The sequence below is a fragment of the Prionailurus viverrinus genome, chromosome C2 (assembly GCF_022837055.1).
Source record: "Prionailurus viverrinus isolate Anna chromosome C2, UM_Priviv_1.0, whole genome shotgun sequence".
NCBI classification, from domain to species: Eukaryota; Metazoa; Chordata; class Mammalia; order Carnivora; family Felidae; genus Prionailurus; species Prionailurus viverrinus.
Window position 1 is genome coordinate 2,511,574 of NC_062569.1, and position 19,611 is coordinate 2,531,184.

The window sequence follows — 19,611 nt, forward strand, 5'->3', positions numbered from 1 at the left end:
TGAAAAATTTAAAAACTATTAAAAAAAATTTTAAAGCTCTCTGCCCAGCATGGGGTTTGAACTCGTGACCCTGAGGTCAGGAGTTACATACTGTATGGCCTGAGCCAGCCAGGTGCCCCTACCCTGAACTATTGATGCACACATGTGAAGAATGTACCCCATCAGCCAACCTTAGGTAACCAGGACACGACAGACCCGTGGAGTTCAGACTGGTCCTCATCTGCCTGCCTAGCCTCCAGGGGAGAGAGAGCACAACCCCCAAACCTTTCAGAGACGTTAGCTTTAAACTAGCAACAGTAGAATCATTTTGCCGGCTACCTGATGAATTCCTATGCTAACCAGTCATGAAGGTTCCCAGGTGTCTCATAGTGAAGGATACCTCAGCAGCAAGAGAGGCCCCATCTGAGCAAGGCAGTCCAGACTCTTAAGCTTTACCTTCAGGTACAATGTACATATTTGTGTAGGTTAGGGTTTGGAATGGGCATATGTCTTGTATCCCCGATTACGACCAACTGTGACCTAGTCTCTTCTGACACTTGCCCTGTTTCTGGGCAATAGATGTAGGAAAAACATTCGATAAAATTCCACATCAATTATGATAAAAACTCAGCAATCTAGGAATAGAGGGGAACTTGCTCAATTTAAGAGCATCTGCAAGAAATGTGCAAATGTTATTATACTTAAATGGTGAGAAACTCAGAGTTTTCTTACTATGATCAGGAATGAGGCAAAGATGTCCCCCATCATCATACTTTTCAACATCACCATGGGAGATGTCAACAACATTATGGAAGATGGAAAGTGGATAAGCAATGATAACTGACTTAGAGAGGAAATCCAAGCTAATACACTTAGAGAAGAAACAAATCTCAGTTACATCCCAGCAAGTTATTATGTGGATATCAACAAAGTGATCCTTAAATTTACACGGAGGGCAGAAGATCCAGAATAGCCCACTCAATATTAAAGGGGAAGAATGACGTTAGAATACAGACACTACCCAACAACTTTAAGACTTAATGTAAGTCTACAGTGATCAAGACAGTATGGTATTGGTGAAAGAACAGATCAGTGGAACAGAATAGAGAGCCCAGAAAATGACCCACATAGTCAGTTGATCTTTGACAAAGGAGGAAAGACAATACAATAGAGGAAAGAGTGTCTCCTCCATAAATGGTGCTGGAACAGCAGGGTATCTATGTGCAGAAAAATATGTCTAGACACGGACCTTACACACTTCACAAAATTAATCAAAAAATGGAACATGGAACTAAATGTAACTATAGGCATACCTCATTGTATTGCTCGTTGCTTTATTGTGCTTGGCAGACATTGCATTTAAAGAAATTTTTTTTCATGTTTTTATTTATTTTGCAGACAGAGAGAGACAGAGCATGAGCAGGGGAGGGGCAGAGAGAGAGGGAGACACAGAATCCGAAGCAGGCTCCAGGCTCCGAGCTGTCAGCACAGAGCCCGACGCGGGGCTCGAACTCACGGACTGTGCGATCACGACCTGAGCTCAGGAGTCGGACGCTCGACCGACTGAGCCACCCAGGCTCCCCAACATTGCATTTTTTATAGATTGAAAATTTGTGGCAACGTTGCCTAACCAAGTCTATCAGTACTTTTTCCCCAAAGCGTTTGCTCACTTTGTGTCTCTGTGTCACATTTTAGTAATTCTCACGATATTACAATCTTTTCTGTTGTTACTATATCTGTTACGGTGATCTGTGATCAGCGATATTTGATGTTACTATTTTAATTGTTCTGGGGACCAGAATATAAGAAGGTGAACTTAATAAATGTTGTGCGTGTCGTGACCGCTCCAACAGCCAGCCACTCCTCATTTCCCTCTCTCTCTCTCTCTCTCTCTCTCTCTCTCGCCCCTCAGGTCTCCTGTTCCTCCAGGCACAACAGTTTGGAAATGAGGCCAACGAATAACCCTACAGTGGCCTCTAAGTGTTCAAGTAAGAGGAAGAGTTGCTGTCTCTCACTTGAACTCAAAAGCTAGAAATGATTAAGCTTAGTGAGGAAGGCATCTCAAAAGCCGAGAACAAACAAAAGCTAGGCCTCTTGCACTGGCTAGCCAAGCCACGGCTGCAGGGGAAAAGTTCTTGAGAGAAATTCAAAGTGCCACTCCAGTGAACACACACGCTAAGAAAGTGAGACAGCCGAACTGCTGACGCGGAGAGAAATTGCCAGCGGTCTGGACAAGATATCAAAGCAGCCACAACCTTCCCTTAAGCCAAAGCCTCATCCGGAGCAAGGCTTCAACTCTCTTCGATTCTAGGAAGGCCGAGAGAGGTGAGGAAGCCGCAGAAGGGAAGTCTGCAGCCGGCAGAGGGAGGTCCATGAGGTTTAAGGAAGCGAGTGGAGTCCATAACCTCAGAGTGCAAGGAGGGAAGCAGCGGGTGCTGAGGTGGAGCTGTAGCAAGGGACCCAGAGATGGATCTAGCAGGCAGGGCTGGGCCTCACAGCCTCAGAGGACGCGCCGACTCTCCTGCTAGGGGCTGATGCAGCTGGTGACTGTAAGTGGAAGGCAGCGCCCGCTCACCATCCTGAAAATTCTGCGGCCCTGGAGAATGACGCTCAGCCACACCGCCTGTGCCGTAGAAATGGGGCAACAAAGCCTAGATGACGGTACATCTGCGTACAATCTGATTGGTTGAAGATTTGAAGCCTACTGTTGAGAACTGCTCTGCAGGAAGGATTTATTTCGCAATGCTCCTTGACAGTGTACCTGGTCACCCAAGAGTTCTGATGGAGGCATAGCAAGAGATTTTAATTTTTTTCTTGCCTGCTAGCTAACACAACGTCCCTTCTGCAGGCCATGGAAAAAGGAGTAATTCTGACTTTCAAGTTTTCTTATTTAAGTAATACATGTTGGGGCGCCTGGGTGGCTCAGTCGGTTGAGCGTCCGACTTCGGCTCAGGTCATGATCTCGCGGTTTGTGACTTCGAGCCCCGCGTCGGGCTCTGTGCTGACAGCTCGGAGCCTGGAGCCTGCTTCGGATTCTGTGTCTCCTCCTCTCTCTGCCCCTCCCCTGCTCATGCTCTGTCTCTCTCCATCTCTCAATAATAAATAAACATTAAAGAAATTAAAAAAAAAAAAAGTAACACATGTTGTAGCTTGCCAGAGTCGCCATAGTGATTCCTCTGATGGACCAGGGTAAAGTAAACTGGAAAGGATTCACCGTTTTTTTGTTGTTGTTTTGTTTTGTTCTAAAGTAAGCTCTAGGCCCAACATGGGGCTTGAACTCATGACCCTGAGATCAGGAGTCACGTGCTCTACAGACTGAGCCAGCCAGGTGCCGCAGGATTCACCTTTTTTTTTTTTTTTTAATGCCACTAAGAACATTCGTGATTCGTGGGAAGAGGTCAAAATATCAACACAAACAAAGAGCTTGGAAGAAGTTGATTCTAACCCGCAGGGGTGACTTTGAGGAATTCAAGACTTCAGCGGAGGACATGACTGCAGTTGTGGTGGAAACAGCAAAAGAACTAGAATTAGAACTGGAGCCTGAGAGGGGCCCTTTTGCACTGCTGGTGGGAATGCAAGCTGGTGCAGCCACTCTGGAAAACAGGATGGAAGTTCCTCAAACAACTAAAAATAGAACTACCCTACGGGCCCAGCAATTGCACTACTAGGCATTTATCCAAGGGATACAGGTGTGCTCTTTCGAAGGGACACATGCACCCCCATGTTGATAGCAGCACTATCCACAATAGCCAAAGTGTGGAAAGAGCCCAAATGTCCATCGATGGATGAACGGATAAAGAAGATGTGGTATATATATACAGTGGAGTGTTACTCGGCAACCAAAAAGGATGAAATCTTGCCATTTGCAATAGCATGGATGGAACTAGAGTGTATTATGCTAAGCGAAATTAGCCAGTCTGAGAAAGACAAATATCATATGACTTCACTCATACGTGGAATTTAAGATACAAAACAGATGAACATTAAGGGAAAGGAAGCCAAAATCACATAAAAACAGGGAGGGGGACAAAACATAAAAGACTCTTAAATACAGAGAATAAACTGAGGGTTGCTGGAGGGGTTTTTGGTGGGGGTATGGGCTAAATGGGCAAGGGGCATTAAGGAAGACACTTGTTGGTAGGGCACATGGTGGCTCAGTGGGTTAAGCATCTGACTTCGGCTCAGGTGATGATCTTGCGGTTTGTGAGTTCACGTCCCACGTCAGGCTCTGTGCTGACAGCTTGGAGCCTGGAGCCTGCTTCGGATTCTGTGTCTCCCTCTGTCTCTCTCTGCCTCTCCTCAACTCACATTCTGTCTCTCTCTCAAGAATAAATAAACATTGGGGCGCCTGGGTGGCGCAGTCGGTTAAGCGTCCGACTTCAGCTCAGGTCACGATCTCACACTCTGTGAGTTCGAGCCCCGTGTCGGGCTCTGGGCTGATGGCTCAGAGCCTGGAGCCTGCTTCCGATTCTGTGTCTCCCTCTCTCTCTGCCCCTCTCCCGTTCATGCTCTGTCTCTCTCTGTCTCAAAAATAAATAAACGTTAAAAAAAATTTTAAAAAAAAGAATAAATAAACATTAAAAAATTTTTTTTAATAAAAAAGAAAAGAGGAGGACACTTGTTGGGATGAGCACTGGGTGTTATAGGTAGGGGATGAATCATTGGATTCTACTCGTGAAATCATTATTGCATTATACGCTGACTAACATGGATGTAAATTACAAAGAAAGAAAGAGAAGAAGAAGAAAGAAATGGAGCCTGAAGACAGGACTGACTTCCTGCCTGCAATCTCATGATAAAACTTGAGCCGATGAGGCGTTGCTTCTGATGGATGAGCCAAGAAAGCGGTTTCTTGAGATGGGATCCTCTCCTGGTGAAGAGATGCCGTGAACACTGTTGAAATGACAGCAAGGGATTGAGACTATCACAGAGGCTTGGTTGATAAAGCAGTGACAGGGTTTGGGGGGATGGACTCCAATTTTGAAAGGAGTTCAAAATTGTGGGTAAAGTGCTATCAAGCAGCGTCCCGTGCTATGGAGAAGTCATTTGTGGAAGGTCGTGGCACACTCCCCTGTTGTCTTAGTTTAAGAAATTGCCACAGCCTCCCGGCCTTCGGCGAGCACCACCCCGATCAGTCAGCAGCCATCAGCACTGAGACGGGATCCTCCACCAGCAAAAAGATTGTGACTCACTGGGAACTCAGATGCTCTGCAGCATTTTTCTTGTTTTTTGGCAGTAAAGGTATGTAGACTGTTTCTTTGGATATCATGCTCTTGCATAGGCCGCAATATAGCGTAAACAAATCTGTTATATGCACTGGGAAGCCATAGATTCTTTTGACTACCTTTACTGTGATATTTGCTTTATTGCAGTGATATGGAATGGAACCCACGCTACCTCTCAGGTATGCCTGTAGATAAAACCGTATCTAGTCAGTCCCCAAAGTGAGAACCTACGCCAGCCCAGAAATGACAGGAAATTCGAACAGAATTCCAGCAAACTGATCTGGACACAGAAACCCCAAGCCTGTTAGATTTATGGACCAGAGGAGGAGAGAATTTGATCCTCCAGAAGCAGAAACTACATCTTGGGCCCCTTACCACTGATGTTAAAACTTAACACCTTAGATCATCGGGAGAAAATAATACTAATTTCAAAGGGTTTTACTTGACCAATAGCAACAAAGTGGACAGGACGATGGCCTACACTTCACATATCATACCTTAAAATACCTCCATGGAAAACACCAGGAGGAGTAGTACTATAATAATGAAATTAGGACTATTAACTATTACGACAGGGACAGACACATTCACCGCTACCTGCAGAAGGGACAGAACAGTTTTTAAAAGGCAGTCTAAATGTACTGCAGTCTTCTGTACTGTATTTACAGGCCATAGAAACATAGAAGTGACTGACAAGAACAGCTGAGGAAATAAGTCAAGATTCCATTTGTGTACATAAAGATAACAGGCCTCCACCGAATGTACATAGACCGTGGCAATCACCTTAGACCACACAGACCTGAGGCCACAAGGTGCTACCGTCAGGCGAAACCATCTAGGACACCACCTTGCGAAACAAATTATGAAAAGACAAACCCAGTAGAAACCCCAGAAACTGCTTACAGTGGCAGAGAAATAGAAACAACCAATCTTTTAATGTAAATAGGCCTAAAGAAAAAAGAAACACCTGCCAACCCAGCAATCCATTTACTGTAAATACTAACCCCTTTATAAAGCCAAATCCCACTAACAGATAAGTCACCAATAACCGAAGGAGAGAAAACCCCAGGGGACCCTCAAAGGGACTCAGCGTCTGTGTCTCCTGGCTAAAGCCAGAAACATCCGTCCGTGTTACAGTAACCGTATCAATAGAAAACCCTCTTGTAAATAAAATTCCTGCTTATACCACTATGCCGTTAGATACGGGGCCCAAGTAACAATGACACAGGATATCCTACTGATTTAGAACATTTTACCAATAAAAATGAAATACCTAAAGGACTGAGAGGTATTTAGTGACAGATTTGATTCCTAACAATTGATGACAGAGCTCCATTAAGGCTAAACGCCTTAGAGGTCCCAATTTAGGAAACATCCTTGGAAAGCATGTAATAGGACATATTTAAATTAAGGAAAAAAGTAGTGTGCCTACAACTTCCCCATAGAACAACCCGGCTGGCCTGTGAAAAAGCCAGATGGGTCCTATTGGTTGACAGTAGCTTATATGATTTTAAACAAATGCTCTCCCCAAATTGGAGGAGTACCCCCGGGTGCAGGTGCTATCATAACCAAGATCACCGCTGGATCTGGAACTTACTACAGGGTGATATGATAGGAAAAGATAGGATAAAATAGAGAGGGAAAGGATAGGAGCTGAGGTCCCAGGTGGGGAAAAACACCTATTTTGGAACAGTGCTGGGAGTAGGTCTGAACACAGGAAACCCCCTCAGGCTTAAGGTTCCTCTTCAGAATGTAACAGGCCCCACCTACTCCCCCTGAGGTTTCCCTCAGGAATTTGACAAAAGACCTAAGAGTGGTCTTAGGCCACCTCTCGTCATGGAATTGAGCCAATCAGGGATGGACCAGCCAGCACCTCGAGCTACCAGGCCAATAAGGGTAGGACCTGAGAGGGAAGGGGGGGGGGGGGGCTAAGGGGTGAGGGGTGAGGGGTGGGCTACCCAAAACCTTGTAAAACAAGGGCCCTTGGTTAATGTCCTGGGCATTCAAAAGAGCTTTCCTACTCTTCTTGCTTTTTTTTTTTTTAATTTTTTTTTTAATGTTTCTTCATTTTTGAGAGATATTGGGAGACAGAGCACGAGTGGGGGAGTGGCAGAGAGAGAGGCAGACACAGAATCCAAAGCAGGCTCTAGGCTCCGAGCTGTCAGCCCAGAGCCCGACGCGGGGCTTGAGCTCACGAACTGTGAGATCATGACCTCAGCTGAAGTCTGACACCCAACCGACTGAGCCACCCAGGCGCCCCTATTCTTACTTTCTAATCTTACACCCTAATAAACTTCTGCCTGCTGCTCATTTTATGTCCACCTGTTCATTCTTCGAAGGAGCGAGACAATGAATCCCAAGTATCATGGCAAAAATCATCCTGCAACAGTGATAGACTTCTCTGACATGCTGTTTGCTGTTGTGGTTGATGAGAAGAGCCAACCCATGACTAATCACATGGGAAGGCAGACAACGTGGGTTTACGAGGTTGCCTCAAGGACACCTTAACAGCCCAGTAATAAGCCACAATTTCTAACACGACATCCTACGGTTCTCCTAAAAATACAACAGACACACACACCAATATTTCCTATTTGATGACGTTCCTATTTATGGTGATAACTTGGAAGAACAGACTAGGGTCAAAACCGTTAATTGAATTTCTTACGGTAGCAAGATGGACCATCGAGCCAGGTAGGTACAAGGACCCCACACTAGAGTAAAATTTCTAGGTATAATTTAGTTCTCTGAAGGCAGAAAAATATCAGTCTAGTCATAGGCCCAAATGATAGAAACATTTGGAGATTGGAAACAGCACACACTACATATGAGGGTAATATTAAAACACATTTATGAAAAAACTAGGAAAGGTAGGGTATTTAGGGGAATATTCAAGAGCCGGACTTGCTTTTCAAATGATAGCATTTGAAAAATGCTATCAGACCTTTAATACACCGGCCCCAGCTAATGAGGATTCTAAACATCCACTGGAGTGCCTATACTCTTACTTGGGGGCGGGGGAGGGGGAGGAGGAGAAGGAGGGGAGAGAGAGAGAGAGAGAGAGAGAGAGAGAGAGAGAGAGAGTCTGCAACATGGAGGCTACGGACTAAAACACGCCAGAGCTTCAAATGTTACCAAATTGGGTTTGGGTTTGAGAAGTTTCAAGTGGAGCCCTCTTCCAGGGACGGCATTCTATCAGCATTCAGAATGATCCAGCATTTGACATCTGGTTGTGGGTTGTCCTACAGAATAGCCTCTAACAAAACTAGGCTGTCCCAAACCGCTGGTAATGGAGTCATTTACCTTCCTATCAAGAAGATTGGGAAAGCACCCGAATCCCCATGGGGTGTGCTGCCCAGACCGACTTGGAGGAGTTCATGCCTTGTGAGACCCTCAGTTATTTTGAGGTTGTCTAAAATGAAAAAACCTGGGGCGCCTGGGTGGCTCAGTCGGTTGGGTGTCCGACTTCGGCTCAGTTCATGATCTCACACTCCGTGAGTTCGAGCCCCGCATCGGGCTCTGTGCTGACGGCTCGGAGCCTGGAGCCCGCTTCGGATTCTGTGTCTCCCTCTTTCTCTCTGCCCCTCCCCTGCTCATGCTCTGTCTCTCTCTGTCTCAAAAATAAATAAAAACATTAAAAAAATGAAGGAAATAAAATAAAATGAAAAAACCTGTCAATAAGGTCTTTGGTGGTTCAATGTGTGCTAAGTGTGTTTGCGACAGGATCAAGTGTGCTTCCTTTATTTATTTTATTTATTTATTTATTTTTATTTTGAGATAGAGAGAGTGCAAGTAGGGGAGGGGCAGAGAGAGAGGGAGAGAGGATCCCAAGCAGGCTCCGTGCTGATCCTGACCCCGGGCTCCATCTCGGGAACCATGAGGTCATGACCTGAGCCAAAACCAAGAGTCAGATGTTTAATGGACTGAGCCGCCCAGGCGCTCCAAGGAGTTTTATTTAAATATTCTATCCAGTTGTTTTCTTTGTCTTTGGTGGCAGGGTTGTTCTGAACCACCTAGTTGTGCTATTACCAAAAGCTGAAGTCCTTAATTTTTTCCTCAATAAAAAAATATATGTTGATTGCCTTGAAATCTATTGCTTTCAACCTTTGGGGAAACATCTTTTTTTTTTTTTTTTCCTGTATACCTCTTTCCCTTTCCGTCCCTGGTGGTTACTCTGTAGACCCTCTGTGCAACCATAATCCTAGGAATTTCTTTTGATGTCAGCTTTGGATTTCCCTTTGATTTTCTTCTCAGTTAAGTTTCCTGGGTCTGTAGTCTGTGTTTACACATGTAAATGTATTCCCTGTTTTGGTGAAGCAGATCCTCTAATAGTTCCATCAAGTTAAAAATAAATGACACTGGCAGAGACATACTGAGGACCAGAGCTGACATGCCCGTCTCTCAAATCACACCATCACAATCAGGATGGCTTTTCAGTTGTTATTCGGACGTTATGACTTCACTATTTGCTGTCCTGTGAGGAATCTCCTATTTCAGCACTCTTTCTCAGATTATTCCTACGTTTTAGTGGAAACAAGGTAACCGGGTAGTGTAGCACACAGAATAATGGCTCCCCAAAGATGTCCGCATTCTAATCTCTGAAACTTGTAAATCTATATCTTTCAGTGACAAAAGAGACTGCAGATCTGAGTAAATTAAGGATCTTAGAATAGGGAGGCTGTTCTGGGTTATCCAGGTGGCTCCCATGTAATTATAGGAGGTAGGTAATTAAAAGGGAGGTAGGAGGTATGAGAGAGAGAAAGAGAGAGAAAGTGTTGGTTCTATAGATGGAGGAAGGGGCCGCAAGCCAAGAAATGCCGCAGTCTCTAGAAGCTAGGGAAGTTGAGGGCCTGATTCTCCCCCAGAGACTCTGGAAGGACAGCCCTGCCAATGCTTTTATTTGGGAATTCTGATCTCTGGAACTGTAAGAGAATAACGTCGAGTTGTTTTAAGCCACTAAATTTGTGACAATACGCTACAGCAGCAATAGAAAACTAACACAGGTGGTGGTTCTTTTCAGATCTTACAAGTCTTGAAATGTCTATATTCATTCTTCACATTGATTGCTTGGCTGATCATATCATTCTAGGTTGGAAGTCCTCTCCCTTCAACACACTGAAGACATTTTTCCACTGTCTTCTTTCTTCAAACGCTGTTGAGAAGCCCAGAGTCATTTTTATTATGATTTCTTATATGTGACCTTCCCCCTGCCCCCACCCCCAGACACTCAGAATATTTTGTTTGTAAAGCAAATATTTGTTTTACAAACAATATTTGTACAAATACAAAACAAATACAAAAATATTTGTTTGTAAAAAAAATATTTTGTTTGTAAAAACTCTTTGTTTTTAATGTTCCATCACTTCACAATGCTTGGGGCTCTAACTGTATAAAATTCTGTATGTCAGAAACCTGGTGCTTTTAAGCTCCATAAATCAATTTTGAAGGCAAAAAAAAAAAAAAACAAACTGGGGAATAAGACTATTATCATTATAATATAAATATATACTTAGAAACTCTTACAAATCAATATGAAAAAACTCAAATTCTTCAAAAGAAAAACTAAAACCAGTAATGCACAAACGAATACAATAATGGGTGGGAGACATGAAAAACCCCGTAGCCTTCCTAGAAAGAAAATACATGCAAATTAAAACTGTGAGAAATTATTTTTCACTTTTTCAATTGGTGAAGATTAAAAAAAAATACAGCCAATGTTGGTTAAGTTTTCACCACTTTTATACACCGTTGATAGAAATGTAAAGGCATACATTCTTCTGGATGGGGCGTAATTTTGCAAGTCAGATCAAAAACTGTAAAAAATGGTTATGTCCTGGGGCACCTGGGTGGCTCAGTTGGTTCAGCGTCTGACTTCAGCTCAGGTCATGATCTCATGGCTCTTGAGTTCGAGTCCCATGTCAGTCTCTGAGCAGTGACTGCTCTCAGCATCTCTGTGCCTGCTTGGAAGTTTCTGTCTTCCTCTCCCTCTGTGCCTTCCCTGCTCTCATGCTCCTTCTCTCTCTCTCCCAAAAATAAATAAATAAATAAACTTAAAAAAAGCTATGGCATAAAAATTATGGTCTAAAAAGTGGCTAGTATTGTTAAGAAGCTGACTCATGGGGAACTGAAGTGAGATTTGGTGGAAAAGAAAACGTTTTAAAAAATAATTCTCTGGACTCTATGCTTTGTTACCGGTAGGGTTGATTTCTTTCTAGGGATGAACTATTTCTCCTTCCAGGCTTTGAGAGGATACAAAGAAAGGCTTTAAGCAATGACAATAAAATAATAATTAGAGCAATAGCAGCTAGCATTGAGTACTTACTGTGCGCCAGGTAACCTGTCAAGTATCCAATATATTTTATTTAATTTCTGCAGTAAACCTTTGGGGTAGGTAGTATTACTTACCTTTAGATGTGAAGAGAGACGCTTGGAGATGTTGAACAAACGGCCCAAGGTCACACAGATAATAGATGTTGAAGTTGGAATTCAAAGTTTGTTGGCCACCGACACGTTTGTGCCGACGTTCATATGTTGAAACCCTAATCCCCAACGTGAGGGTATTTGGAGGTGGTGCTTTGGGGAAGGAACAGATCATGATGGGAGTAGTGCCTTTATAAGAAGAGACTCAGGAGACTTGCTTCTGTCTCCTCCCCACCATGTGAGGATATGAGACGGCCGTCTGCAAACTAGGAAGAGGGCTCTCGCCAAGTACGAAATATGTCGGCACCTCAGTGTGGGACTTTCCAGCCCTCAGGACTGTGAAGAATCGGGGCGCCTGGGTGGCTCAGTCCGTTAAGTGTCCGACTTCGGCTCAGGTCATGATCTCACGGTCCGTGGGTTTGAGCCCCGCATTGGCGTAGGGCTCTGCGCGGACAGCTCAGAGCCTGGAGCCTGCTTCAGATTCTGCCTCTGCCTCTCCCTCACTTGGAGTCTGCCTCTCTCTCTCTCAAAAATAAATGCACATTAAAAGAAGAAAAGAACTGTGAGGAATACATCGTTGTTTAATCCCCAGTCTATGGTATTTTTGTCATAGCAGCTGAGGCAGACTAAGACACTGGGATTCCAGACATTCTTATCCACTGGATAATGCCTCAAGTAAGTAAAGAAAACAAACTTAAGACAGTATGTGTGGGAAAATCCCATTTTGTTTGTGTTTTTTTGTTAGTAGGACCTTTTCTATTCAGGAAAAACAAAAGAAAACAGTTTTCCAACCGCACGGAGGAGGGGTATGGGTAGGGGGAGGTGTCCGTCCATCCAGCCCCAGCCCCCGGCTCATGTGGGGTAATGGCTCCCCAAATAAAAACGGTGCCTGTGTATGGGGAGGAGAGGGGTGAAAAGGCAGTAGGGAGAGGTGGGGCAGGGAGACGGACAGACGAGGTCAGTACCGGGAATGCTGACGCGTGGGAGGCCATTTCCTAACATTTCTTGTCGATCGCACCACCCTGGACACCCTTGCCCCTCAGCAGGATGGGCGTCTTGGAAGTCACGGTGACAGTGACGTTGAAAGTGGAGTTGTGCAGGTGGTCCTGGTATGAAAACCCACGGTAAGTCCCCTGTCCTGCAGCAGCGAGTCCAGATTAAAAGAACATTTCTGGCTCCCGGGTGTCAGCCTATTCACGACAAAACCTGACTGGTCCTGGCCAACCGGGACACCAGTCTCAGCTGGCATGGTGTTGACGGATGTTTGGTTTTCCCGGGACGGTGGCCCAGACCGAGGGCGACTCCTCATAGCCCACGATGGCCTTGTCCTGACTGGTGCCGCCTGCGGTGAGGTCTTGGATGTGGGTGTTCACCCACCTTGGTGCTGCTGCTGGGGCCCCCCGGGCGGGGCTCTCGCTGGGCTGGGGGGCTCCGGCTGGCAGGGGGGGAGGCTGAGAGCTCGGGACTGCCCTACCCCTACAGACCGGCTCTGCTCGTTGAGCCACAGCCCTCACACCGCCCCTGAAATCCCATTTTTGTATATAATAAGCCGCTCAGCAAGGTAGAATTTTGTTTTAATTAGTAGAGAAACTACCATTTAAAATTAACAGCCGTGGGGCACCTGGCTGGCTCAGTCGGAAGAGCATGCAACTTGTGATCTCCGGGTTGCGAGTTCGAGCCCCTCTACATTTTGTGCAGGGACTACTAAAAACAATAAGTACGCAAACTTAGAAAACAAACGGACAGCTGTATCTCTGTTAGCCGAGGTCTCCCACTACTCCTTTGTTCTGGAAGGAGGATTCCTTTCAATTAGGCGGAGCAAGGGAAGCAGGGGAAGGGTGGAGCTGGCACCCTGGGGGGTGGTCGAGGCTGCTCCTCTTGTCCTGTTCTTTGGCACAGGAGTTTGCTGGGAGAAGGTTTGCAAAGTTTCCCGAAGACTTCTGGAGGCTTCTGGGAGGTGTTCAGTGTGAGGCTTTATACGTTGCGAAAGGATCCCCACCTTCCATCGCTTTTGTGTCAGTGTGAGAACACCTACGTTCTCTCAGCAGATTTCAACTACATAACTCGGTAGTTTCAACTATAGGCATCGTGCCATCGGTAGATCCTCGGACCTTGTTCCTCTCGTAAGGGAAAGTTTGTGCCCTTTGCCAAGCTGCCCTATCTCCCCCCTTCCCAGCCTCTGGCAACCACTATTCTACTATGTTTCTATGCGTTTTGCTTTTTAATTTTTTTCCTGAGTCCACACATAAGTGATACAATGCAGTGTTTGTCCTCCTCTGTCTGGTTTATTTCACTTAGGGTGATGCCTTCCATGTTCACTCATGTTGTTGCATATGGCAGGGTTACCTTCTTTTTATGGCTGAATATATATATACATATATATGTATATATATATAAAATATAATTAAATATATTATATATTATCTTATTTAAATATATAATATATATTTATTTTATAAATATAAAATATACACAGAAAAAGGTATTTATAAACATTATAGGGCATAAAATACTAGACGCTTAGGTTGTTTCCATACCATGCTGCGATGACTATTGGGGTACAGACACCTCTTTGAGCTGATGATTTTGTTACTTTGCACACACGCCCAAAAGTAGGATTGCTGGATCACAGGGTAGTTCTACTTCTAACTTCTTGATGAAACTTCATTTGGTTTTCCAGAGTGGCTGTACCAGTTTATACCTCCAACAAATGTGCAAGGGTTGCCTTTTCTCCACATCCTTGCTAGCATTTAGTATTTCTTGTCTTTTTTTTTTTTTTTCTTTTTTTTTTTTTTTTTTTAAATTTTTTTTCAACGTTTATTTATTTTTGGGACAGAGAGAGACAGAGCATGAACGGGGGAGGGGCAGAGAGAGAGAGGGACACACAGAATCGGAAACAGGCTCCAGGCTCTGAGCCATCAGCCCAGAGCCTGACGCGGGGCTCGAACTCCCAGACCGCGAGATCGTGACCTGGCTGAAGTCGGACGCTTAACCGACTGCGCCACCCAGGCGCCCCTTGTCTTTTTGACAATAGCTGTTCTAACAGGTATGGGACGATATCTCACTGTAGTTTTGATTTGCATTTCCCTGATGATTAGTGAGCATCTTTACATGTGCCCATTGGCCATTTGTATGTTTTCTTTGGGAAAATGTCTATTCAGGTCTTCTGCCTGTTTTGTTTTTTTTTTTTTTTTAAATTTTTTTTTCAACGTTTTTATTTATTTTTGGGACAGAGAGAGACAGAGCATGAACGGGGGAGGGGCAGAGAGAGAGGGAGACACAGAATCAGAAACAGGCTCCAGGCTCTGAGCCATCAGCCCAGAGCCCGACGCGGGGCTCGAACTCACGGACCGCGAGATCGTGACCTGGCTGAAGTCGGACGCTTAACCGACTGCGCCACCCAGGCGCCCCTGTTTTTTTTTTTTTTTTATTGAGTTATCTGTTTTGCTTGTTTGTTTTTGCCATTGAGTTGATGAGTTCCTTATATATTTTGGATATTAGCCCTTATTGGACATATGGTTTGTAAATATTTTCTCCCATTCCAAAGGTTGCCTTTTAGTTTTGTTGATGGTTTCTTATTCTGTGCTTTTTAGTTTGATATAGTCTCACTTCTTTATTTTTGCTTCTGTTGCCTTTGCTCTTGGTGTCCTGTCCAAAAAATGATCACCAAGACCAACATCAAGGAGCTTATCTCCTATGTTTTCTTCTAAGAGTTTTATGGTTTCCAGTCTTTTTTTTTTTTTTTTAACATTTATTTATTTTTGAGACAGAGAGAGACAGAGCATGAATGGGGGAGGGTCAGAGAGAGAGGGAGACACAGAATCCGAAGCAGGCTCCACGCTCTGAGCTGTCAGCACAGAGCCCGACGCGGGGCTCCAACGCACGGACCGTGAGATCGTGACCTGAGCCGAAGTCGGACGCCCAACCAACTGAGCCACCCAGGCGCCCCCTATGGTTTCCGGTCTTAAATTCAAGTCTTCAATCCGTTTTGAGTTGATGTTTTTGTATAGTCTAAGATAGGGATCTAGTTTCATTCTTTTGCAGGTGGATATATGATTTTCCCAACACCATTTATTGATGGGACTATCCTTTCCTCATTATATATTCTTGGCTCCTTTGTCAAAAATTAGTTGACCAAATGCAAACAGATTTATTTCTGTGCTCTCTATTATGTTCCATTGATCTATGTATCTGGTATTTATGCCAATACTACACGGATTTGATTGCTATAGTTTTGTAATATAGCTTTAAATCAGAAACAGTGATGCCTCCAGGGGCGCCTGGGTGGCTCAGTTGGTTAAGCAACTGACTCTTGATTTCAGCTCAGGTCACGATCTCATGGGCTGGAGATCAAGACCCTGTAATTGGGCACCGAGGTGGAGCTTTCTAAGGATTCTCTCTCTCCCTCCCTCTATCTCTTAAAAGAAAAGAAAAGAGGGGCGCCTGGGTGGCTCAGTCGGTTGAGCATCGGGCTTCGGCTCAGGTCATGATCTCACAGTTTGTGGGTTCGAGCCCCACATCGGGCTCTGTGCTGACAGCTTAGAGCCTGGAGCCTGCTTTGAATTCTGTGTCTCCCTCTCTCTCTGACCCTCCCCCACTCATGCTCTGTCTCTCTGTCTCCTTCAAAAATAAATAAAAACATTTAAAAAAAGAAAAAGAAAAGAGAGAAAGAAAGAAAGAAAGCCTCCAGCTTTGTTCATTCTCCAGATTTTGGGGGCTATTTGGAGTCTTTTGTAATTTCATATGAATTTTAGGATTATTTTTTCTATTTCTGTAAAAAATGCCATTGGAATTTTGATAGATTGCATTAAATCTATAGATGGCTCTGGGCATTATGGATATTTTAATGATACAACTCTTCTAATCCATGAACACAGGCTAGCTTTACATTCTTGCATGTCTTCTTTACTGTCTTTCATTGGTGTTTTATAGTTTTGAGTGTGTAGCTTTTTCATCTCCTTGGTTAAATTTATTCCTAAGTATTTTATTATTTTTGATACTATTGTCAATGAGATTGCTTTCTTAATTTCTCTCCAATAGTTCCAATAGTGTATAGGAATGCAATTGATTTTTATAATTTTGTATCTTGCAACTTTATTAAATTGTCCATGTTTCATTCTTTTTTAATTTTTTTTAATGTTTATTCATTTTTTGATAGAGAGAGACAGAGCGTGAGTGGGGGTGGGTGGGCAGAGAGAGAGGGAGACACAGAATCCAAAGCAGGCTCCAGGCTCCGAGCTGTCAGCACAGAGCCCCACAGGGGGTTCCAACTCACAAACCGTGAGATCATGACCTGAGCTGAAGTCGGATGCTTAACCGACTGAGCCACCCAGGCGCCCCTCCATGTTTCATTCTTAAAGCCAACTATAAGCAAGGCTAATCCTTTGGGTTCTCTTCCTGAGCCTACCATGGAAGGACAGAAACATACAGTACATATGATGTACTATGTATACCCGTTAAATACATACGTAGTAGAACCTATAGTATATATATATATATACACACACACACACACACACACACACACATATATATACACACACTATATATATATATATATATACACACTATATATATATACTATATATATATATACACACTATGAGCACTTACAAGTCAATAAGAAATGGGTAACCCAATAGAAAAATGGCAAAAGGCTAAAAACAAGCAGCTAACAGAAACAACAGAAATAACTCACACTTAAAAAGAGTTTTTATTTCATTCATAAACAATTTGTTAAACATGACGATTAAAAACATAGAGAGATGCTACTTTTCATCTAACAGGTTAATAAAGAGCAGGATAAAATTGTCAAGACTGCTAAAAATTCATGAACGTTTTCCAACCTTTTTTTGTTTATATATTATTTAATTTAAGGTGGATTCATTTGTAGGTAATACAAAACCCAACTCAAACAGGTTCAAACAACGGGGATTTGCTGGGTGGTGGACCGGATCCCAGAGACAGGACGGGCTTTAGCTCTGGTTTGATTCAGCAGTGCCGTGACGTCATCGGTGTCTTTAGAGTTCTCCTCTCTGACTTCTGGCAGGTCAGTTTCATCCAAAGGCTGATTCCCCATCAAGGTCCCAAGATGGTGACCAAAAACTCCCCAAGTATGGTCGACACGTGCATTCTTTTTTTTTTTTTTAATTTTTTTTTTCAACGTTTATTTATTTTGGGGACAGAGAGAGACAGAGCATGAACGGGGGAGGGGCAGAGAGAGAGGGAGACACAGAATCGGAAACAGGCTCCAGGCTCTGAGCCATCAGCCCAGAGCCTGACGCGGGGCTCGAACTCACGGACCTCGAGATCGTGACCTGGCTGAAGGCGGACGCTCAACCGACTGCGCCACCCAGGCGCCCCGACACGTGCATTCTTTATGCCATAGGGCAACTTTGAAAACCTTTCTACAGGGAGTTCTCCTTGATCGGCAAATCCTTAATTCACCAATACGGAGTCCAGAAATTCTGTTTCCCAGCCTCCCTCGCAGCTCTGCCGATGCCCTTCCAGACATTCAAGTGCAACTTAGTGACACGAGGCTGCAAGAACCATGCAGAAATCCTCCAGGTAAGGGTGGCAGCACTGGCTGCACAGGCTAGGGTTGCAGAGGCTCGGGGGGGGGGGGACCCTAGGGCCCAGCACCCCTTGCCAGTGTGGTACTTGTGCTCAGTGGGCCAGCAGTTTCTCCAAAACTCTGGAACAGTTATGCAGTAGGGTGTAGTCTGCTGTGTCCCCCTGAGGCCTGATTCTCGGGCCTTCCCAGAGACTCTCTCAACTCCCTGAAATCCTTTAACGAATTCCTTTTCTGTTTAAAGTGTCCACAGTTCATTTCTACTGTGCGAAAGGAAGAACTCTGACATACGGAGAAATGTTCCCTCATCACGTCTGGGGAAAGGAAGGTCGCAGTCAGAAATTCTCTCAAAGGAGCAAGATGTTGTGGGGCACCCGGCTGGCTGAGTGGGTTGAGTGTCCAGTTTTGGCCTAGGTCACGATCTCGCGGTTCCTGTGTTAGGCTGCCAGGTGGGGCTCTGCCCTGTGGGGCTGGCTGCACGGAGCCTGCTTCAGATTCTCTGTCTCCCTGTCTCCGCCCTCCCCTGCTTGCACTCTCTCTTTCAAAACTAAATAAACATTAAAAAAAAAAAAAAAGAGCAAAATGTTTCCTTCTCGGATGCCTCTGGCAAACCTTTTTTCTCAAAAGCCAGAATTGTGGTGGTTTTTTTTTTTTTTTTTTTTCTGAATTACTGGGGCTTGAGGACGGGATTACACTTCTGATGGAAGGCTCAAGCCACTTATCTATCCCTTAAGGCTTGAGACGAAGGACAAAGAGAGACAAAGTGAGAACAGCCAGGTGACGATCAGAATATTAAAGAAGGATGAAAAAGTGAGGGCGTAAGGGAGGGAGGCGGACCTTGAGGTCTACCGGAAAAAGCTTATCTTAAACCCCTTAGTTGTATCTGTACCCGGCCCTTCACCCATATAGTCCTCTTTGGTGCTCTCATCTCTGCCCGAACACTTGTCATGTTGCTGGTCACTGCTTGGAACTTCTGGAAACAGTCACCAGGACAGAATGCAGCTTCCTCTTTCTGTGGTCAGAAGAGGTGTGAGTGAGGGGCCAGTTCCTCGTTCCCTCCATCTCCCTTTGGGAAGAATTGGGGCAACAAAAAGAATGACAACGCCTTTCTCCCTAGTTTAACGGAACGGTCCTCATGAAAGTCAATGCTCACTGTTATACTCTATTTCCTAATTCTTGCCCCCCATTTTTAGGCACCAATCTCTGTCAACAATGCTTCTTTCTCCCCTCTCAAAGCCGGTCTTCGTTCATTCTTTGAAACAGCCCACCCCTTCCAACGGATTGGACTGTACTCCCGGCAGTATATTCCTCACAATTCGGAGCCTGTTCTGAACGGTACATTTCCCAAGAGTGAATCTCACCCTCGGGACTACTCACATTTTAGGCTGGGTCAGTTTTTGCTGTGGGGCCCAGTAC

General features: G+C 44.5%; 1 pseudogene; it reads right to left on the reverse strand.

Moving 5' to 3' along the window:
* Window positions 1-2,471: 2,471 nt before the first annotated feature.
* LOC125175086 (profilin-1-like) lies at window positions 2,472-13,630 on the reverse strand (annotated as a pseudogene).
* Window positions 13,631-19,611: the final 5,981 nt, after the last annotated feature.